Here is a 15413-nt window from a genome sequence, read left to right on the forward strand (position 1 = left end):
AGTGTGCAAAAGTAGGTTTTTCACAAAATCCCAAATACCCGAAAATTTCGCCAGCGCAACCTTCGAATCCGAGGCATGCGTCTCGCTCGGCTCGAGCCAAGGATTCCGATGATATAAGACACTTGGTTCTGCGGCGTGCGGTTTGGGAGCTACGAGCCATTTCGTACTTTCGGTGGCTGTAGCGCCACCGCCGGGCCCATCGGGGGGCCAGCCTTGGTGATGTTGTAGAGCGAGTGGCTAGTGCCATCCCTCAAAGTTTCAGGTCTCTACGACGTACGGCCTTTGCCAACCCTCCCCCCCCTCACCGCTTCCCAGATGGGCGTCGCCTTTGCCGGCTCCCCTGCCGCTGCGTCATTGTGTCATCGCTTCTCGGCCTTTTGGCTAAGATCAAGTGTAGTATCTGTTCTTATCAGTTTAATATCTGATACGTCCCCTATCCGGGGACTGCATATTAAATTGATTTTTGGCACATGGAGCCGGACCCGGGGCTTGCTCCGTCCACTCCACGCATCGACCTGGTATTGCAGTGCCTCCAGGAACGGTGTGCTTCCCCTTTTTGGGGACTGCGAATTGTTGTGACTAATAGAAGAACCAACAACACCACTGGAATTTTGTCAGAGAATACAGAAATACGCAGGAAGCGCATACAGAATGACGATGAGGTGACCGTTGACGATGACCGTGCCACAGAGAAAGCAGCAAGCTGCGGTCATATGAGCATAGGGAAAAAAGAAGAACAAAAGCGTCGGTTGCCGGCCGGCTGACTCATCACCGTCACAGCACGTTTTTTGATGTCCCTCTTATTTGAGAGTCTTTACCAACGAGCTGATGAGTCGAATCGGGGGTTTGTGTTGGATGGATTAGGGACACCTGATTCAAATCAAGGTCACGCACGCACGCACGCACGCAGCAGTCAAGCAATGGAAGGTGCCCCGTCCTTCCTTTTCTTGGGGGAGGGGAAGGTCACCGTGTTTGAGGATGGCGAAGGGGGATAGGGCGCCTCTGCCTGGAGGCCAGGCAACTCATACTTACCTGGCAGGGGAGACACCATGATCAGGAAGGTGGTTCACCCAGGGCGAGGCTCGGCCATTGCACTCCGGTTGTGCTGACCCCTGCGAATTCCCCAAATGTGGGAATCTCGACTGCATAATTTATGGTAGTGGGGGACTGCGTTCGCGCTCTCCCCTGTACACACTGGTTAAAAGCAGATAGCGTGGAGGGAAAAAGCGTGCGGTTCTTGACGCTTGTGGCGCCGCCCACTGCCCCAAAGGGTGAAGTTGCACCAGTTTTGTTATGTTTCTGTCTCTTTCTGCTGTGTCAGCCAGTGACCCGGAGAGTTCAGAGAACTGAACTGCGTCTGTTTTCATCGAGGTTGTCGAAACCTGCGACCGGTTTGCCGAATGTGGTTTTTCCCACAAACTTTGATATTCAACGGACGAGTTGATTGACAGCAGTGGTCCCAAAGGCAAAGTTGTTCGGATGGAGGTTTTCTGTCGTATGGTACGACTGTCTCGTGCGCGTGCTGTGAAAAAGCACGCGACATACGTTCGCCTATAGCCGCTCTCATGTTGTTGCTTTTTCATTTTAAAGCGCCACTAGGTGGCCATTCACCGCGTCCTTTCTCGCCTGACCCCAGACTGAGCCCGTGCACGGGTGTACCGGCTTGGGTGAAATTGTCTCGTTCCGTCCAAGAGCTATAGCCGTTCTAGCAGACCCCGCCTCGCCCAGCCCGTAGGTTTCGGCCTGCCGCCGCCAAGCTGAATCGAAATTCCCACTTTTTTTCCGATCTGGACGGACAGTCAGACTCCAGAGAATCTTTCTGCACTGGTTTGGGCCAGATCGGGCAAAAGACCTAGGACTAGTGTGCAAAAGTAGGTTTTTCACAAAATCCCAAATACCCGAAAATTTCGCCAGCGCAACCTTCGAATCCGAGGCATGCGTCTCGCTCGGCTCGAGCCAAGGATTCCGATGATATAAGACACTTGGTTCTGCGGCGTGCGGTTTGGGAGCTACGAGCCATTTCGTACTTTCGGTGGCTGTAGCGCCACCGCCGGGCCCATCGGGGGGCCAGCCTTGGTGATGTTGTAGAGCGAGTGGCTAGTGCCATCCCTCAAAGTTTCAGGTCTCTACGACGTACGGCCTTTGCCAACCCTCCCCCCCCTCACCGCTTCCCAGATGGGCGTCGCCTTTGCCGGCTCCCCTGCCGCTGCGTCATTGTGTCATCGCTTCTCGGCCTTTTGGCTAAGATCAAGTGTAGTATCTGTTCTTATCAGTTTAATATCTGATACGTCCCCTATCCGGGGACTGCATATTAAATTGATTTTTGGCACATGGAGCCGGAACCGGGGCTTGCTCCGTCCACTCCACGCATCGACCTGGTATTGCAGTGCCTCCAGGAACGGTGTGCTTCCCCTTTTCGGGGACTGCGAATTGTTGTGACTAATAGAAGAACCAACAACACCACTGGACTTTTGTCAGAGAATACAGAAATACGCAGGAAGCGCATACAGAATGACGATGAGGTGACCGTTGACGATGACCGTGCCACAGAGAAAGCAGCAAGCTGCGGTCATATGAGCATAGGGAAAAAAGAAGAACAAAAGCGTCGGTTGCCGGCCGGCTGACTCATCACCGTCACAGCACGTTTTTTGATGTCCCTCTTATTTGAGAGTCTTTACCAACGAGCTGATGAGTCGAATCAGGGGTTTGTGTTGGATGGATTAGGGACACCTGATTCAAATCAAGGTCACGCACGCACGCACGCAGCAGTCAAGCAATGGAAGGTGCCCCGTCCTTCCTTTTCTTGGGGGAGGGGAAGGTCACCGTGTTTGAGGATGGCGAAGGGGGATAGGGCGCCTCTGCCTGGAGGCCAGGCAACTCATACTTACCTGGCAGGGGAGACACCATGATCAGGAAGGTGGTTCACCCAGGGCGAGGCTCGGCCATTGCACTCCGGTTGTGCTGACCCCTGCGAATTCCCCAAATGTGGGAATCTCGACTGCATAATTTATGGTAGTGGGGGACTGCGTTCGCGCTCTCCCCTGTACACACTGGTTAAAAGCAGATAGCGTGGAGGGAAAAAGCGTGCGGTTCTTGACGCTTGTGGCGCCGCCCACTGCCCCAAAGGGTGAAGTTGCACCAGTTTTGTTATGTTTCTGTCTCTTTCTGCTGTGTCAGCCAGTGACCCGGAGAGTTCAGAGAACTGAACTGCGTCTGTTTTCATCGAGGTTGTCGAAACCTGCGACCGGTTTGCCGAATGTGGTTTTTCCCACAAACTTTGATATTCAACGGACGAGTTGATTGACAGCAGTGGTCCCAAAGGCAAAGTTGTTCGGATGGAGGTTTTCTGTCGTATGGTACGACTGTCTCGTGCGCGTGCTGTGAAAAAGCACGCGACATACGTTCGCCTATAGCCGCTCTCATGTTGTTGCTTTTTCATTTTAAAGCGCCACTAGGTGGCCATTCACCGCGTCCTTTCTCGCCTGACCCCAGACTGAGCCCGTGCACGGGTGTACCGGCTTGGGTGAAATTGTCTCGTTCCGTCCAAGAGCTATAGCCGTTCTAGCAGACCCCGCCTCGCCCAGCCCGTAGGTTTCGGCCTGCCGCCGCCAAGCTGAATCGAAATTCCCACTTTTTTTCCGATCTGGACGGACAGTCAGACTCCAGAGAATCTTTCTGCACTGGTTTGGGCCAGATCGGGCAAAAGACCTAGGACTAGTGTGCAAAAGTAGGTTTTTCACAAAATCCCAAATACCCGAAAATTTCGCCAGCGCAACCTTCGAATCCGAGGCATGCGTCTCGCTCGGCTCGAGCCAAGGATTCCGATGATATAAGACACTTGGTTCTGCGGCGTGCGGTTTGGGAGCTACGAGCCATTTCGTACTTTCGGTGGCTGTAGCGCCACCGCCGGGCCCATCGGGGGGCCAGCCTTGGTGATGTTGTAGAGCGAGTGGCTAGTGCCATCCCTCAAAGTTTCAGGTCTCTACGACGTACGGCCTTTGCCAACCCTCCCCCCCCTCACCGCTTCCCAGATGGGCGTCGCCTTTGCCGGCTCCCCTGCCGCTGCGTCATTGTGTCATCGCTTCTCGGCCTTTTGGCTAAGATCAAGTGTCTTGTCGAACGGTTGAGACTGCGATCGCCTCTTTAAGGTTTCCTGGCTCGAGAGCTTCTGGTGTCCCGAGCCGTACAACTTTTTAGAGGGAGAGTGACCCTGCTGGTTTTACAGGTTAGCAGTTTTAAGGTAAGACTGTTATTCTTTTATCTATTTATTGTATTTATTGTTCTTTTACGGGTTTTTTTAGGCTGTCGGTGCCTCCACCATGTCGGCTGCTCGTGCCGGCATGCGGAGGCACCACAGCGTGCGATTTTTATTTAGAGAGGTGGAGGGTAAGCTCCTGGGGTTGTCTCGTTTAGACTTCTCCAGGAAGCTCATCCAAAAAACCCTCAATTTTAATGCCAGTGATTTAAATTGTTTAATGACTCTGCCCCTGAACAAAGGTTTCGATGTCAGTTTTAGATCTGCTTCCTTGTTGCAAGATTTCTGGCAACGATTTGAGCATTGCAAGACCCAGTTCTCCATGTTCAATGTTGAGAAACTTTCTGACAATTCTATTAAAACAGTGATTGTTAGAATGTTCAATGAAACAGTGAGTGGAGATGATGTTGCTGTATGGCTGGGTAGATTTTGCACGGTTCGAAGTCCACCAGTCAAGGTGCTTGACGAAGACGGCATCTGGAATTGCGCTTGGAGAGTTCCCATTAAACAGTGGGAAGATCCAAGCGGATTCCAGGGTCTGAGTCATTTACCCTCAATGATTGTGCTGGGAGAGAACCGCGGCTACATTCATTATCAGGGAATGCCCAAATTGTGCCGAAAATGTGGGAAAATGGGACACCTCGCTGAGGCATGCCAAGAAATTGTGTGTAGGAAGTGCAGAGAAATTGGTCACATTTTTGAGGAATGTACCAATGGCAGACGGTGTAATCTCTGTGGAGATGCTAACCATTTCTACAGAGATTGCCCTAAAAGTTTTGCCAACAAGTTGAAAGGGAACAAAATGGCCGCCCCACCAAAGGAACAATCAAAAGAACAAAGAGAGGAGGAGGCGGGCCCTGAGGTTTTGGCGGGAATTTCACATTCCCAGCCAGCCTCAGGGATTGGACAAGAAGAAAGAAGTGGGGCGGCCACAGGGGCGGAGTCAGAATTCGTTAATGAAAAGGGGGAGGAAGCCACTCCCCAACAAGAAAAAAGCAAAGACAAAATGGAGGAGGAGGAAGATGAAACGGCTTCCTCCCTCTACACCGTATCGGAGGTTAGTGGGGTGGATAGTGGGAGTGAAACCGAGTGTTCACTCCCAAATGCTCAAGTGCAGAAAAGGTCTGCGAGATCTCCTCTGCTTCAAACAGAGGAGAAAAGGCTGCGGGCATCGCATCGGCCAGATAGTTCCTCTTCGGAAGATCTGAACCGTATGTGGCCTGCAGACTCTCCAAATGAAGTCTCCTTTCTACACTTTAAGCTAAGAACATCGTCACCAAAGGATCCACAAGAGGTTTCCTCTGTGGATTCTGAGGCGGCGAGCACTTGCCCTCCTGACCCCAGTTTATCTGGGGAAAAGGAAAGGCAGGTGCAACAAGAAGTAACATGATTTTAATGCAATTTCTGTAGTCTTTTTATCTGTTTTTATTTTCATCAATGCTTGTATTTTTAACCATACTGCTCATGGCCCTCACTATCTCTACAATCAATGTGAGAAGTGTGAGGTCTACTTTGCGAGCACAGAGTGTTTTATCATTTTTAAATAATTTTAAGTCAGACATCTATTTATTGCAAGAGTGTGCTCTGCCCTTTTTAACCAATTACAGAAAATGGGAAGAGCTGTGGACCCAAGGACCCTCCATCTGGAGTGGCTCCAATTTTAACAGAAATGACGGTGTGGCCATTTTAATAAAAAATCCCAACATCTTGGTGAAGGGCAGCACTGTGGTGAGGGATGGGCGGGCAATTTTAGTTAATCTGACTTTTTTAGGTAAGGATTTTAATGTTTTAAATTTGTATGGTTACACAAGTAAAAATGACAGATACAAGCTTTTAGAAGATTTGCAGCCCCACATGTTAGGTAGGGCTCCCCTAGTGGTAGCAGGGGATTTTAACTGTGTTTTAACAAAAAAAGATAGGAAAAGGGTAGGAGAAGATTTTAAGGTCGACAAGACATCGGTTTTATTAAATAAATTGGTCAAAGATTTTAAGTTAGTCGACTGTTTTAAAACAATGCATCAGAGAGAGGAGGGCTACACCTGGTTCAGTGGTGATGGCGCCAGAGCCTCTCGTATCGACTATATTTTTACAAGGGACTGCCCGCCAACCGATGCAACATTGACCCCCCTTTTCTTCACTGACCACATGATGGTCTCCTGCACCCTTTCACTACCCACGGGTGTGACAGTAGGGGGAGGGCTGTGGAAGCTGAACTGCTCCCTATTAAAAGATGAGGAAGTGGTTCGAGAGTATAGGGAGCAGTTCAGCCAATGGCAGACCCTCCAAGACTTTTTTGACTCACGAGCACAGTGGTGGGAGATGGTAAAACAAAGGACAGGACATTTTTTTAGAAAAATAGGAAAGGAGAAAAAGAATAAAGAAAAAAGACGCATGATGGGGCTGCAAAAAAGACTGCAGAGATATTTTAACCTTTTAAATAATGGATTGGATTTTAAGGAGGAAATAAAGGAAGTAAAGAAAGAAATGTCAGTTTTATCCGAAACTCAAAGTAAGGGAGTAATTTTAAGATGCAAAGAAAAAGAGATAGAAGAAGGAGAAAAGTGTACAAGATATTTTTTTAAAAAGACTATTTCACGGGGAGGCTCAATAACAATCTTAAAAACTTTTAGAGGGAGGGAGGCAAAAAATATGGAGGACATTTTAGGGGAAATAGAACTTTTTTATAGTGATTTATACAGCCCAAAGAATGTACACAATGGCATCTTAAATGAAGTTTTAGAATTTTTAGAAACAAAGATAAAGAGTCCAAATGTGCTTTTAGCCCAGGATTTTACTCTTTTAGAATTAAATAAATCTCTCAAAAGTTTTAAAAAAGGGAAGTCCCCAGGAATGGATGGACTTCCCTTGGAGTTTTATTTGACTTTCTGGGACATTTTAGCACAAGACTTACTGACAGTTTTTAAAGAATTTGAGACTCTCGACAGACTTCCGGACAGCTTTAGAGTAGGGATAGTTTCGCTTTTATATAAAAAAGGAGACAGGACTGACTTGAAGAACTGGAGACCAATCACGCTTTTAAATTTTGATTGTAAACTTTTTAGTAAGATTTTAGCTACACGCATGTCAACTGTTTTAGAGGACGTAATCCACCTGGATCAAGCATGCGCTGTGCCCGGTAGGAAGATCACAGACAGCCTGGTACTGATTAGAGACGCCATCTGTTACGCGAGAGACAGAAACATTCGGCTAGTAGTCCTAAATTTAGATTTTGAAAAAGCTTTTGACCGCATCTCGCACCAGTTCCTTTTTAAGGTACTGGAAAAAATGGGGTTCCCAGGGAGGTTTATAGCTTGGGTGGGACTGCTATACAACAGTCTAGTCAGTAAATTTGCAGTTAATGGGCATTTATCCAAAGCTGTAAACATTCACAGCAGCGTCCGTCAGGGGTGTCCTTTATCTCCCCTACTGTATGTGGCCTGCATTGAGCCACTGGCACAAATCTTGAGAAGGGATAAATGGATTAAAGGACTGGACGTCCCAGGGACTGGTGGACTGACCGCAACCTGTGTTTTATATATGGACGACGTAACCCTTTTAGCGACTGACCTTTTATCAGTACGAAGAGCACTTGACTTGACTGACTGGTACGGTCGGGCCTCGGGCGCTAAGCTCAACAGGAGTAAGTCCGAGGCCCAGCTCTTCGGGCCGTGGGGAAACGTGGACACAGGCGGACTGGATTTGGATTTTAAAGGCAACGACCTGACAGTTTTAGGAGTAAAATTTGACAGAGAGGGTGGAGGACGGGGAAACTGGACTGACATCTTAGGGAAAGTTAGGCAAAGACTGGGGTTTTGGGGACTCAGACAACTGACAATTGAAGGCAAGGTTTTAGTTTTTAAAGCTGTAATTTTACCACTAATTTTACTTGTTTCTTCTGTTTTTAGTCCCCCAAGGCGATTCCTGGCCAACCTGGAGAGGGCGGTATTTTATTTCCTGTGGGGGTCCAAATGGGAACGAGTAAAAAGGGAGGTCTTTAAAAAAAGAAAGGAAAATGGCGGAAAAGGCCTCCCGGACCCCCACTTGTTTTTAGGTAGCCGCTTTACCGCCCTCCACATCGGATATGCGCTGACCCCATCCAGAGAGAATAAGACAGCGGCCATGGCTCGTTTCTGGATGGGGTCCTACCTAAGAAGCATAAAAATTTTATCAATCGACCTGAAAACCCCAGTGTCTTTTAATTTGCCAAAAGAGTACAGTTTTATAAAGAAATTTTTAAAAAAATTCCTTTTAGAGACAAATGATGCAAGCATTTTAACTAACCACAAATCCCTCATCTCTCTTGTGCAGGACCGGGAAGTGGTGAGTCCAGTTCCAGGCCTCACACTAAGTGAGGCCAAAGACGTTTGGAGGAACGCAGCCCACCCAGCTCTCCAGAACAAACACAAGGACTTATCGTGGATGGTGGCTCATGAGATCCTCCCGGTCAGGGCGGTTATGCACTCCAGAGGCATGGCCAAAAACTCCATCTGCCCACGGTCCGGGTGCAACCACCCGGAGACCGTCCACCATCTGCTCTGGGAGTGCGGTGCTGCGCGGGACCTGTGGGCCAGGGCCGGCCCCCTGTCTTTCCCGTGCCTGCCAGCGGGTGGGGCCCAGGTGGACTACAAGCTCGCCATCCTGGGGGTGGGTCAGGGCCTCAAAGCCCAAACATCGCAAGAATTTGCCTCGCTCTGGCTCACCCTCAACCTGATAAAGGATGCCATCTGGGTCACCAGAAACCTGCTGGTGGGGAAACGCGTGACGGTCCCCCTCCACGCGAGCGAGCAGAAGATAAGATCAACGCTGCAGGGTGGGCCGCACGTCGTCATTCGGACGGGGGGGCCGAGGCTGCACAAAGAGGTCCCGGCCACCACCGACCTTGGCCGCCCGTAGATGCACCCTCACCACTCTGGCTACGGGAACAGCGGGCCAGCGGGCCGGAGGAGAGGGGATTTCCGCTGGGCCTTTGAAGCGGGGAGTCCTGAACCTGTTCTGGAGACCTGGAGTGAATGGACATTCTTGATAGGGACTCACCCCCGGTCCTGCACAACAGAGATTTTTAAACAGAATGATTTTATTATGTTTTAACTGGCTTGTATTTATTTGCTATTTATACTTTTATCCCTTTTTCTAAAACCACACTGACTTGCATACATGGACTTTACACAACACACTACACTGACTGATTTTAACTAAGAATGCAAAACTGTTGGTTTTAATCTGTGTAAACATGTATGTTTAAAAAGAAAAGAAATGTGAGGTTTGAATGGAAAAAAAGAAATGTGTGACAATAAAACTTTTTTCGAAAGAAAAAAAAAAATCTGTTCTTATCAGTTTAATATCTGATACGTCCCCTATCCGGGGACTGCATATTAAATTGATTTTTGGCACATGGAGCCGGAACCGGGGCTTGCTCCGTCCACTCCACGCATCGACCTGGTATTGCAGTGCCTCCAGGAACGGTGTGCTTCCCCTTTTCGGGGACTGCGAATTGTTGTGACTAATAGAAGAACCAACAACACCACTGGACTTTTGTCAGAGAATACAGAAATACGCAGGAAGCGCATACAGAATGACGATGAGGTGACCGTTGACGATGACCGTGCCACAGAGAAAGCAGCAAGCTGCGGTCATATGAGCATAGGGAAAAAAGAAGAACAAAAGCGTCGGTTGCCGGCCGGCTGACTCATCACCGTCACAGCACGTTTTTTGATGTCCCTCTTATTTGAGAGTCTTTACCAACGAGCTGATGAGTCGAATCAGGGGTTTGTGTTGGATGGATTAGGGACACCTGATTCAAATCAAGGTCAGGCACGCACGCACGCAGCAGTCAAGCAATGGAAGGTGCCCCGTCCTTCCTTTTCTTGGGGGAGGGGAAGGTCACCGTGTTTGAGGATGGCGAAGGGGGATAGGGCGCCTCTGCCTGGAGGCCAGGCAACTCATACTTACCTGGCAGGGGAGACACCATGATCAGGAAGGTGGTTCACCCAGGGCGAGGCTCGGCCATTGCACTCCGGTTGTGCTGACCCCTGCGAATTCCCCAAATGTGGGAATCTCGACTGCATAATTTATGGTAGTGGGGGACTGCGTTCGCGCTCTCCCCTGTACACACTGGTTAAAAGCAGATAGCGTGGAGGGAAAAAGCGTGCGGTTCTTGACGCTTGTGGCGCCGCCCACTGCCCCAAAGGGTGAAGTTGCACCAGTTTTGTTATGTTTCTGTCTCTTTCTGCTGTGTCAGCCAGTGACCCGGAGAGTTCAGAGAACTGAACTGCGTCTGTTTTCATCGAGGTTGTCGAAACCTGCGACCGGTTTGCCGAATGTGGTTTTTCCCACAAACTTTGATATTCAACGGACGAGTTGATTGACAGCAGTGGTCCCAAAGGCAAAGTTGTTCGGATGGAGGTTTTCTGTCGTATGGTACGACTGTCTCGTGCGCGTGCTGTGAAAAAGCACGCGACATACATTCGCCTATAGCCGCTCTTATGTTGTTGCTTTTTCATTTTAAAGCGCCACTAGGTGGCCATTCACCGCGTCCTTTCTCGCCTGACCCCAGACTGAGCCCGTGCACGGGTGTACCGGCTTGGGTGAAATTGTCTCGTTCCGTCCAAGAGCTATAGCCGTTCTAGCAGACCCCGCCTCGCCCAGCCCGTAGGTTTCGGCCTGCCGCCGCCAAGCTGAATCGAAATTCCCACTTTTTTTCCGATCTGGACGGACAGTCAGACTCCAGAGAATCTTTCTGCACTGGTTTGGGCCAGATCGGGCAAAAGACCTAGGACTAGTGTGCAAAAGTAGGTTTTTCACAAAATCCCAAATACCCGAAAATTTCGCCAGCGCAACCTTCGAATCCGAGGCATGCGTCTCGCTCGGCTCGAGCCAAGGATTCCGATGATATAAGACACTTGGTTCTGCGGCGTGCGGTTTGGGAGCTACGAGCCATTTCGTACTTTCGGTGGCTGTAGCGCCACCGCCGGGCCCATCGGGGGGCCAGCCTTGGTGATGTTGTAGAGCGAGTGGCTAGTACCATCCCTCAAAGTTTCAGGTCTCTACGACGTACGGCCTTTGCCAACCCTCCCCCCCCTCACCGCTTCCCAGATGGGCGTCGCCTTTGCCGGCTCCCCTGCCGCTGCGTCATTGTGTCATCGCTTCTCGGCCTTTTGGCTAAGATCAAGTGTAGTATCTGTTCTTATCAGTTTAATATCTGATACGTCCCCTATCCGGGGACTGCATATTAAATTGATTTTTGGCACATGGAGCCGGAACCGGGGCTTGCTCCGTCCACTCCACGCATCGACCTGGTATTGCAGTGCCTTTTCGGGGACTGCGAATTGTTGTGACTAATAGAAGAACCAACAACACCACTGGACTTTTGTCAGAGAATACAGAAATACGCAGGAAGCGCATACAGAATGACGATGAGGTGACCGTTGACGATGACCGTGCCACAGAGAAAGCAGCAAGCTGCGGTCATATGAGCATAGGGAAAAAAGAAGAACAAAAGCGTCGGTTGCCGGCCGGCTGACTCATCACCGTCACAGCACGTTTTTTGATGTCCCTCTTATTTGAGAGTCTTTACCAACGAGCTGATGAGTCGAATCAGGGGTTTGTGTTGGATGGATTAGGGACACCTGATTCAAATCAAGGTCAGGCACGCACGCACGCAGCAGTCAAGCAATGGAAGGTGCCCCGTCCTTCCTTTTCTTGGGGGAGGGGAAGGTCACCGTGTTTGAGGATGGCGAAGGGGGATAGGGCGCCTCTGCCTGGAGGCCAGGCAACTCATACTTACCTGGCAGGGGAGACACCATGATCAGGAAGGTGGTTCACCCAGGGCGAGGCTCGGCCATTGCACTCCGGTTGTGCTGACCCCTGCGAATTCCCCAAATGTGGGAATCTCGACTGCATAATTTATGGTAGTGGGGGACTGCGTTCGCGCTCTCCCCTGTACACACTGGTTAAAAGCAGATAGCGTGGAGGGAAAAAGCGTGCGGTTCTTGACGCTTGTGGCGCCGCCCACTGCCCCAAAGGGTGAAGTTGCACCAGTTTTGTTATGTTTCTGTCTCTTTCTGCTGTGTCAGCCAGTGACCCGGAGAGTTCAGAGAACTGAACTGCGTCTGTTTTCATCGAGGTTGTCGAAACCTGCGACCGGTTTGCCGAATGTGGTTTTTCCCACAAACTTTGATATTCAACGGACGAGTTGATTGACAGCAGTGGTCCCAAAGGCAAAGTTGTTCGGATGGAGGTTTTCTGTCGTATGGTACGACTGTCTCGTGCGCGTGCTGTGAAAAAGCACGCGACATACATTCGCCTATAGCCGCTCTTATGTTGTTGCTTTTTCATTTTAAAGCGCCACTAGGTGGCCATTCACCGCGTCCTTTCTCGCCTGACCCCAGACTGAGCCCGTGCACGGGTGTACCGGCTTGGGTGAAATTGTCTCGTTCCGTCCAAGAGCTATAGCCGTTCTAGCAGACCCCGCCTCGCCCAGCCCGTAGGTTTCGGCCTGCCGCCGCCAAGCTGAATCGAAATTCCCACTTTTTTTCCGATCTGGACGGACAGTCAGACTCCAGAGAATCTTTCTGCACTGGTTTGGGCCAGATCGGGCAAAAGACCTAGGACTAGTGTGCAAAAGTAGGTTTTTCACAAAATCCCAAATACCCGAAAATTTCGCCAGCGCAACCTTCGAATCCGAGGCATGCGTCTCGCTCGGCTCGAGCCAAGGATTCCGATGATATAAGACACTTGGTTCTGCGGCGTGCGGTTTGGGAGCTACGAGCCATTTCGTACTTTCGGTGGCTGTAGCGCCACCGCCGGGCCCATCGGGGGGCCAGCCTTGGTGATGTTGTAGAGCGAGTGGCTAGTACCATCCCTCAAAGTTTCAGGTCTCTACGACGTACGGCCTTTGCCAACCCTCCCCCCCCTCACCGCTTCCCAGATGGGCGTCGCCTTTGCCGGCTCCCCTGCCGCTGCGTCATTGTGTCATCGCTTCTCGGCCTTTTGGCTAAGATCAAGTGTAGTATCTGTTCTTATCAGTTTAATATCTGATACGTCCCCTATCCGGGGACTGCATATTAAATTGATTTTTGGCACATGGAGCCGGAACCGGGGCTTGCTCCGTCCACTCCACGCATCGACCTGGTATTGCAGTGCCTTTTCGGGGACTGCGAATTGTTGTGACTAATAGAAGAACCAACAACACCACTGGACTTTTGTCAGAGAATACAGAAATACGCAGGAAGCGCATACAGAATGACGATGAGGTGACCGTTGACGATGACCGTGCCACAGAGAAAGCAGCAAGCTGCGGTCATATGAGCATAGGGAAAAAAGAAGAACAAAAGCGTCGGTTGCCGGCCGGCTGACTCATCACCGTCACAGCACGTTTTTTGATGTCCCTCTTATTTGAGAGTCTTTACCAACGAGCTGATGAGTCGAATCAGGGGTTTGTGTTGGATGGATTAGGGACACCTGATTCAAATCAAGGTCAGGCACGCACGCACGCAGCAGTCAAGCAATGGAAGGTGCCCCGTCCTTCCTTTTCTTGGGGGAGGGGAAGGTCACCGTGTTTGAGGATGGCGAAGGGGGATAGGGCGCCTCTGCCTGGAGGCCAGGCAACTCATACTTACCTGGCAGGGGAGACACCATGATCAGGAAGGTGGTTCACCCAGGGCGAGGCTCGGCCATTGCACTCCGGTTGTGCTGACCCCTGCGAATTCCCCAAATGTGGGAATCTCGACTGCATAATTTATGGTAGTGGGGGACTGCGTTCGCGCTCTCCCCTGTACACACTGGTTAAAAGCAGATAGCGTGGAGGGAAAAAGCGTGCGGTTCTTGGCGCTTGTGGCGCCGCCCACTGCCCCAAAGGGTGAAGTTGCACCAGTTTTGTTATGTTTCTGTCTCTTTCTGCTGTGTCAGCCAGTGACCCGGAGAGTTCAGAGAACTGAACTGCGTCTGTTTTCATCGAGGTTGTCGAAACCTGCGACCGGTTTGCCGAATGTGGTTTTTCCCACAAACTTTGATATTCAACGGACGAGTTGATTGACAGCAGTGGTCCCAAAGGCAAAGTTGTTCGGATGGAGGTTTTCTGTCGTATGGTACGACTGTCTCGTGCGCGTGCTGTGAAAAAGCACGCGACATACGTTCGCCTATAGCCGCTCTCATGTTGTTGCTTTTTCATTTTAAAGCGCCACTAGGTGGCCATTCACCGCGTCCTTTCTCGCCTGACCCCAGACTGAGCCCGTGCACGGGTGTACCGGCTTGGGTGAAATTGTCTCGTTCCGTCCAAGAGCTATAGCCGTTCTAGCAGACCCCGCCTCGCCCAGCCCGTAGGTTTCGGCCTGCCGCCGCCAAGCTGAATCGAAATTCCCACTTTTTTTCCGATCTGGACGGACAGTCAGACTCCAGAGAATCTTTCTGCACTGGTTTGGGCCAGATCGGGCAAAAGACCTAGGACTAGTGTGCAAAAGTAGGTTTTTCACAAAATCCCAAATACCCGAAAATTTCGCCAGCGCAACCTTCGAATCCGAGGCATGCGTCTCGCTCGGCTCGAGCCAAGGATTCCGATGATATAAGACACTTGGTTCTGCGGCGTGCGGTTTGGGAGCTACGAGCCATTTCGTACTTTCGGTGGCTGTAGCGCCACCGCCGGGCCCATCGGGGGGCCAGCCTTGGTGATGTTGTAGAGCGAGTGGCTAGTGCCATCCCTCAAAGTTTCAGGTCTCTACGACGTACGGCCTTTGCCAACCCTCCCCCCCCTCACCGCTTCCCAGATGGGCGTCGCCTTTGCCGGCTCCCCTGCCGCTGCGTCATTGTGTCATCGCTTCTCGGCCTTTTGGCTAAGATCAAGTGTAGTATCTGTTCTTATCAGTTTAATATCTGATACGTCCCCTATCCGGGGACTGCATATTAAATTGATTTTTGGCACATGGAGCCGGAACCGGGGCTTGCTCCGTCCACTCCACGCATCGACCTGGTATTGCAGTGCCTCCAGGAACGGTGTGCTTCCCCTTTTTGGGGCCTGCGAATTGTTGTGACTAATAGAAGAACCAACAACACCACTGGACTTTTGTCAGAGAATACAGAAATACGCAGGAAGCGCATACAGAATGACGATGAGGTGACCGTTGACGATGACCGTGCCACAGAGAAAGCAGCAAGCTGCGGTCAT

At 50.6% G+C, this 15413-nt stretch overlaps 10 non-coding genes and 1 pseudogene across 10 annotated transcripts; all 11 read left to right on the plus strand.

The window, feature by feature from the left end:
* The first annotated feature begins 361 nt into the window (after positions 1–361).
* Positions 362–552, plus strand: LOC137066792 (U2 spliceosomal RNA). Its single transcript, XR_010902679.1, has one exon. It is a non-coding gene; the product is annotated as a U2 spliceosomal RNA (small nuclear RNA).
* A 472-nt stretch (positions 553–1024) lies between these two features.
* Positions 1025–1188, plus strand: LOC137066676 (U1 spliceosomal RNA). Its single transcript, XR_010902575.1, has one exon. It is a non-coding gene; the product is annotated as a U1 spliceosomal RNA (small nuclear RNA).
* A 1033-nt stretch (positions 1189–2221) lies between these two features.
* LOC137066481 (U2 spliceosomal RNA) lies at positions 2222–2412 on the plus strand. The gene has a single exon (XR_010902398.1). It is a non-coding gene; the product is annotated as a U2 spliceosomal RNA (small nuclear RNA).
* Positions 2413–2880: 468 nt separating this feature from the next.
* On the plus strand, positions 2881–3044 carry LOC137066689 (U1 spliceosomal RNA). The gene has a single exon (XR_010902586.1). It is a non-coding gene; the product is annotated as a U1 spliceosomal RNA (small nuclear RNA).
* Positions 3045–9547: 6503 nt separating this feature from the next.
* On the plus strand, positions 9548–9728 carry LOC137066886 (U2 spliceosomal RNA; annotated as a pseudogene).
* A 468-nt stretch (positions 9729–10196) lies between these two features.
* Positions 10197–10360, plus strand: LOC137066701 (U1 spliceosomal RNA). The gene has a single exon (XR_010902597.1). It is a non-coding gene; the product is annotated as a U1 spliceosomal RNA (small nuclear RNA).
* Positions 10361–11393: 1033 nt separating this feature from the next.
* On the plus strand, positions 11394–11586 carry LOC137066867 (U2 spliceosomal RNA). Its single transcript, XR_010902748.1, has one exon. It is a non-coding gene; the product is annotated as a U2 spliceosomal RNA (small nuclear RNA).
* A 444-nt stretch (positions 11587–12030) lies between these two features.
* LOC137066713 (U1 spliceosomal RNA) lies at positions 12031–12194 on the plus strand. The gene has a single exon (XR_010902608.1). It is a non-coding gene; the product is annotated as a U1 spliceosomal RNA (small nuclear RNA).
* Positions 12195–13227: 1033 nt separating this feature from the next.
* Positions 13228–13420, plus strand: LOC137066869 (U2 spliceosomal RNA). The gene has a single exon (XR_010902749.1). It is a non-coding gene; the product is annotated as a U2 spliceosomal RNA (small nuclear RNA).
* A 444-nt stretch (positions 13421–13864) lies between these two features.
* LOC137066726 (U1 spliceosomal RNA) lies at positions 13865–14028 on the plus strand. Its single transcript, XR_010902619.1, has one exon. It is a non-coding gene; the product is annotated as a U1 spliceosomal RNA (small nuclear RNA).
* A 1033-nt stretch (positions 14029–15061) lies between these two features.
* LOC137066483 (U2 spliceosomal RNA) lies at positions 15062–15252 on the plus strand. Its single transcript, XR_010902399.1, has one exon. It is a non-coding gene; the product is annotated as a U2 spliceosomal RNA (small nuclear RNA).
* Positions 15253–15413: the final 161 nt, after the last annotated feature.

Source organism: Pseudorasbora parva, unplaced genomic scaffold (genome assembly GCF_024679245.1).
Source record: "Pseudorasbora parva isolate DD20220531a unplaced genomic scaffold, ASM2467924v1 scaffold_33, whole genome shotgun sequence".
Taxonomy (NCBI): domain Eukaryota; kingdom Metazoa; phylum Chordata; class Actinopteri; order Cypriniformes; family Gobionidae; genus Pseudorasbora; species Pseudorasbora parva.